Source organism: Nicotiana attenuata, unplaced genomic scaffold, assembly GCF_001879085.1.
Source record: "Nicotiana attenuata strain UT unplaced genomic scaffold, NIATTr2, whole genome shotgun sequence".
Taxonomy (NCBI): domain Eukaryota; kingdom Viridiplantae; phylum Streptophyta; class Magnoliopsida; order Solanales; family Solanaceae; genus Nicotiana; species Nicotiana attenuata.
In genome coordinates this window covers 3,193-9,758 of record NW_017676086.1, presented here as the reverse complement: position 1 = coordinate 9,758, position 6,566 = coordinate 3,193, and positions in this window count along the sequence as shown.

Genomic DNA, 6,566 nt, shown 5'->3' with positions numbered 1-6,566 from the left:
TGCCATTGGAGCCATGACTTTCCCATTATAATCCCTAATGCGAACCAAAGAATTACCTCCTACTTAACTGGTTTTCTTTTGTTTACACTTACCCTTTCACATTGGATTTTAAGCCTGCTATTGACCCTGTTATACTTGAATTCTGTCGTTTTTTCGACATTTGCTTAGGTCAAATTGGCCCTATAGTGTGGAGGGATGTTGCTAGGGGTGGGCATTCGGTACTTCGGTTCGGTATTTAAGAATTTCGGTTCTGTATTCGACTTATCAATTGTGTATACCAAATACCGTATCAAAATATTTCGGTACGGTTCGGTATTTCTTATTTTGGTTCGATCTTTGGTACGATTTCGGTTTAAACCAAATCTTCACCGGAAAGCAAATTTAGTTATAATGATATATGCATAAGATATAGTTGCTCATGCAGTTACTCTGTATTTGCATCTCTAGGTTCTGCTTCTATTACATATCTGACCAAAACATCAAAATTCTTCTGTTTGTTTTTTATTTCTGGCTAAACCGTCAGCGCCAAGCTTGTCCATCATCAGTGAATTGACAAGGAAAATTTGATTTATCTTTTTAATATTAGAATTAGCTTCAAGTAACAGAATTAACAATCAGTTTGAGAAAGCACCATGTATTGCAAGTTGTAACATGGATATGCAAAAGAAATAAGATATCCAATGTGCTACAAGCATGTTCATTTTTGGGGCGTGGGCTTAAGGTTATTGGGCTAAAAAATAAAAACAAAATTGGGTTTGGACTAAACTATTTTGGTATTTCAGTATACCGAAATACCGAAATATCAAAAATCCAATACCATATACCGAACCGAATTACCGAAATACCAAAATACCGAAATAAACTGAAATACCGAAAAAACCAAAACCGAAATACCAAATTAATTCGGTTTGGTTCGGAATTCGATTTTTCGGATTTTATGCCCACCCCTAGCTGTTGCCTGTTTGAGGCATTTGACTAACATGGCCAGTGTGCCTTTCACTTTTGCCCATTTAATTCACCTTTACTCTACTAGACTCTTTCTCCAAGGTGTTTTTACTTTAGTAGCAAGGAGCAAAAGAGTTCTGGTCAATCCAGAAGATGACAGAGACCGTGGCTGGTATGCCAGGTTTGTTGCTGCCCCCACTGTTGGTTTAGTGGGTGATGAAAATGTTTCCTTCCCCAAGAAGTGGAATTTTGCACGTGAGTTTTCTTTTTAATAAATTTTTCGTCCCTTTTTTCTTCAATTTTGATGATCATTATTCTAATTTTCCTTTTCTTTCCCAGCAACCATGGGAATTGTTGACGAAATTCCAAATTTCCGTGGTTGGGTAGGAAAGTTGTTAAATACAGCCCCAACTGAGGGTAGATCTTGGAAGAATCTTTCCTAACGATTTGGTTGGAAAGTGAAAACTCATGGTAAGAGTTTTTTTTTTTATATAACTCTATTATTTTTTCCAGAACTTATTTTAATCCTTCTTTTTACCAGGATTTGCCGTTCGAGGGATTAGTGCTGAGGCGGTCGTAGCTTCCCGTATTTCTTTGGAAAGGGCCCAAGAGATAATCTTGGGTTCTTCATCGAAAAGGAAAGTTGCGGGTGACCAAGACTCTAAAGAAGAGGAAGATGAGGGTTCCTTGGTAAAAAGGCCACGAGATCGTAGACGAATCATTTCTTATGATGAAGCATCTCCCCCTCATTCTGCTCCTCTTACCGAGTCTGCTGAAGCCCCGGTGTAGATTCCCGATGATGACGTTCCCGTTGCTGCTCATGATTCAGTTGAGCAACTTTTTAACCGCGGGTTTGGTGGCGAACATTTAGGTCCAATTTCTAATGAAGCACCTCTTGCTTCTTTTTCTACTCCCATTCCTGTGATACCTCCTTTGCCGGTCGTGGCTGTTACTGTTCCTCCCCAGGCTGTTTTGACTGCTTCTACAGTTCCTCCCTCAACTACTCCTCCTTACACAGAAGTTGGTTCCTCAAGTAGGAGTGGAGCTATGAGGCAAGTTACCATTGAAGTCCCTGCTGAAGGTAACCTTTTGAGGAAATCAGGTCAAGCTGACGTGTGACTAAAGCCTTTGATTGGTCCAGTTGAGAGAGCTAAGCTTGATAGCCACAGTTCTTTGACCTTCATGAATGATATAGTGCATGCTTCTTTAAAGGTATCCCTTTTTCAAACTTTACTTTTTCATTTTTCTATCTTCAGGGTTATCATTTTCCCCCTCTTTTTTAGGTCAATCTAATTGGCACGGAGATGATGAAAAGGGTTAACCTCTCAGAGCAATTAGTGCGTGACTACCAAGTGGAGGCGGATAATTGGAAGAAACAGTATGAAAGTCTTCAGATCGACGTGGAAACATTAGAAGAAAGTAAAAGTACCTTAGAGCAGCAGGTTCGGGCTTTGACTTCAGAGTTGGCAGTTGAAAAAGCTTCTTCAAATCAAGCAGATAAGGAAAAGGCTCGTCTAGAAACCTCTTTTTCCGAGCAACTTTCCAAGGCAAGTGAAGAAATCAGAGAGTTGAAGGCTCTCTTGGGTGAAAAAGAAGCATATGTTGGTGAACTCGTGCAGACTTTGACTCAAACTCAAGAAGACCTCCGAGTATCTTCTGATAAGGTTCTCTCCTTAGAAAATTCCCACGCATCTCTTCAAACTTCTTTTGAATCTGCCTTGGCTGAAAATGAGAAGTTAAGAAATAAAATTGTTGACTGGGAAAGAGATTACGAAATTCTTGAAGATAAAACTGCAATTGAAGTGAGTTGGGCATTTTTGAATTCTCGCCATGATACCCTTGTTGAAGTTAGCCAGGAGAATTTTAACTTGGAGTCTGAGTTAGCCAAGATCAAAGAGACTATTGAGAAGACTCAGCAGAACCAAGATTTTTCTTCTCCCGTGGCTGAAGCTTCTGGAAATGTTGAAGATGATACGTGTATCCCCACTTCTCCAAGTCAAGTTGAGCCTGCTGCTGCTGATGACCCTGCTTTAGTTCCGTCAACTTCTCAGTGAAAGTTTATGATGTTTGACTTTTTTTTCTTTTTGGTGGTATATGGTTGTAACCCTTGGTCCTTTTTAAGGGTTTGTTGAAAATGTTAAGTCCCCAAACCTTTCATGGGGCGCTCTGTATAAACAACTTTTGGTTTATGACTAAGTTCATACTTAGTCTAAACTTTTTTAATATTAAGAAGTTTCCGTTGTTGTTCGAACTTCTGTTTTGTTATTCTTGCCTTTATTTTTAAAGGCTTACTGAATAAATTGCATTTTTATTTTTCAAAAAAATGCTTCTGTTTTTTTTAACTTCATGAATACTTGATTTAATCATGAATTTTATAAAAGAGGGCCCTTTTATATTCGACATTTAACAAAGAAGACGTCTCAACTTCATAATGGTGTTAATGTACGATAAAAGAAATAGGAATACACACGTTTTTTGGAATAACTTCGACAAGTTTTTATTTGAACTTTGTCAAGTTTTAAATAACACTTTGCATGTATTTAAATTACTTCTATAACTCTCTCGTAACTGTTTTCCTTATAACAGATTTCAAAAGAGAAGATGAACACAAGGTTTTTACTTATAACCCGTTTCAGTACATTTCAAAAAAGAAAATGAACACAAGGTTTTTACTTATAACCCGTTTCAGTACATTGCCTTTAACCTAACTATGATAAGGTTTTTCTTTGGCCTTAGCTCGTGACTTTGCTCTGCACTTGACTCATTCAATGAGTGAACTTTTCAGGCTTGAACTTTGATTATTTCCCAATCTTCTTTACCTTTTTTATACACATGTCTATGTATATTATATAGTCCCCCAAGTGTTTGAGCTTTGAAGTATGAAGTCTCGAGCACTTGATTGTTCCTCTCATTTGGTCCTTTCCCTGAAAAGGAAAAACACACGGGACTTGGAGGTGCGATTATAGATGAAGACTGCTTAACCCTTCTGAATTTCTATCAGAATAGTTGTAACCCTAGACCGGGAATTTTAATTTATTCCACGTGCCTTGCAGGTCGTGACATCATTTAGTACGGGATAGCTTTTTGCCTATCATCTAAAATCGTTAGTAAAATTTTAACAATTCAAAAATAAAATTTTAAAATATGGATACCTGACCGTGGATACTCCTTAGAAATAGTATCTCTTCAGGTGAACGGCATTCCAGTGTGAAGGTAGTATCTTGCCATCCATCGTTTCTAGCTCGTATGCTCCTTTTCCTACGATACTAGAATCCTGTAGGGTCCTTCCCAGGTTGGACTCAATTTTCCCGCATTAGCCGCCTTCGTAGATTGAAAAACGTTTTTGAGCACAAAGTCCCCAATCTTGAAGTATCTTAGGCGCGCTTTTCGATTGTAGTATCGTTCCATGACCTGCTTTTGAGCTGCCATTCTTATTAATGCAGCTTCCCTTTTTCCTTCAAGTAGCTCGAGGTTTATGCGCATTTCTTCGTCATTGGATTCTTCTGACGCTTGTGTAAACCTCGTGCTTGGCTCTCCCATCTCTACTGGAATTAAGGCTTCATCTCCATAAACCAATGAGAATGGTGTTTCTCCCGTACTTGTTTTTGTTGTTGTGTGGTATGCCCATAAAACACCAGGTAGCAATTTTGGCCAATTACCTTTGGATTCCTCCAAACGCTTCTTTAAATTGTTGATAATGACTTTGTTTGTTGACTCAGCTTGTTCATTTCCCACCGGATGATAAGGTGTGGATGTAATCCTTTTGATCTGCCAACTTTGAAAAAACTCTGTGATTTGTGCACCTATAAATTGAGGGCCATTATCACACACGATTTCCTTTGGCACACCGAATCGACATATGATATTTCGCCAAATTAAATCTCTAACTTCTTTTTCTCGCACCTGTTTGAATGCTCCTGCTTCCACTCATTTAGTAAAATAGTCAATGAGTACAAGCAAGAATTTTACCTGTCCTTTTGCTTGTGGTAGTGGACCCACGATATCCATCCCCCACTTCATAAAAGGCCACGGTGCAATGACCGGATGTAACAACTCCGCAGGTCTATGCATGTTATTACCGTATCTTTGGCATTTATCACATTTAGCCACGAAATTTTCCGTTTCTTCTTCCATTTAGGCCAATAATAACTTGCCCTAATCATGGTTCTTACCAGTTATCTTCCTCCGGCGTGATTCCCATAATGCCCCTCGTGTATTTCTCTCATTACATATTCTGTCTGAGAAGGCCCGAGGCATCTTGCTAAGGGACCACCGAACATTTTTCGATAAAGATTGCCTTGCTTTAAATAATATCGAGCAACCTTTATTCGAAGCGCGTGAGCTTTTTACTTGTCTTCAAGGACAGTTCCATACTGCAAAAAAGCAACAATCTCGTTCCTCCAATCCCAGGTTAAGTTATTAAAATTTACCTCATTTTTATCTGGATCGAGTACTGAATGAAACAAATGAATTACGGAAGCATTTTCATTGCTTTCCACGTCTACCGTAGATGTAAGATTGGCTAGGGCGTCCGCCTCGACATTTTTATCTCTTGGTATTGCGTAACTTTCCAGGTTTGGAATTGCCTGATCAGATCCGGTACCTTCTCTAAGTACTGCTGCATCCGTGCTTCCCTTGTCGTATAAGTCCCCAGCATTTGATTAACTACGAGCTGCGAATCGCTTTTGATTACAATCTGATTAATGCCGAGTTCTCGTGCTAGTTCTAAACCTGCAATCACAGCTTCATACTCTGCCTCATTGTTAGTTATAGAATGACATTTAGTGGCTTGTCGAATGGTTTCACCCGTAGGTGGTACCAAAACAATTCCTAAGCCTGCACCCTTCACATTAGATGAACCATCAGTAAATAAGGTCCAAATTCCCGGATTAGATCCGTTGAACACCTGTAATTCTTTTTCTGCTTCCAATTGCATTCCTTGGCTAAAATCAACCACAAAATCTGCTAACACTTGAGATTTTATCGCGGTTCTAGGCTGGTATGTGATGTCATATTCACTTAATTCTATAGCCTATTTGGCTAACCTACCTGACAACTCATACTTGTGTAATATATTGTGTAATGGATAAGCAGTTACTACAGCAATAGGGTGACATTGAAAATAAGGCCTTAGTTTTCTTTTCTAGATGCCATGATTAGTGCAAGTGCAAGCTTTTCTAATTGAGGATACCGCGTCTCCGCGTCTAATAAAGATTTGCTGACATAATAAATCGGAGATTGTTTACCTTGGTCTTCATGAACTAACACAACACTTACTGCTACTTCGGAGACAGCAAGGTAGATGAGCAATCTTTCGCCAACCTTTGGTTTTGCGAGCAACAACGGATTTGATAAGTATGTCTTCAAATTTTTGAGTGCCTGTTGACATTCCTCGGTCCATTCGAATTGATCTTGCTTTTTAAGAGCTGAAAAGAATTTAAAGCACTTTTCCGATGATTTGGAAATGAATCTCCCCAAGGCTGCAATTCTTCATGTCAACCTCCGTACTTCTTTTTTACTTGTAAGCATGTCAGGGATTTCTTTAATGACCTTAATCTGTGTGGGATTCACTTCAATACCACGGTTAGAAACAAGAAAACCCAAAAACTTACCTGATGCAA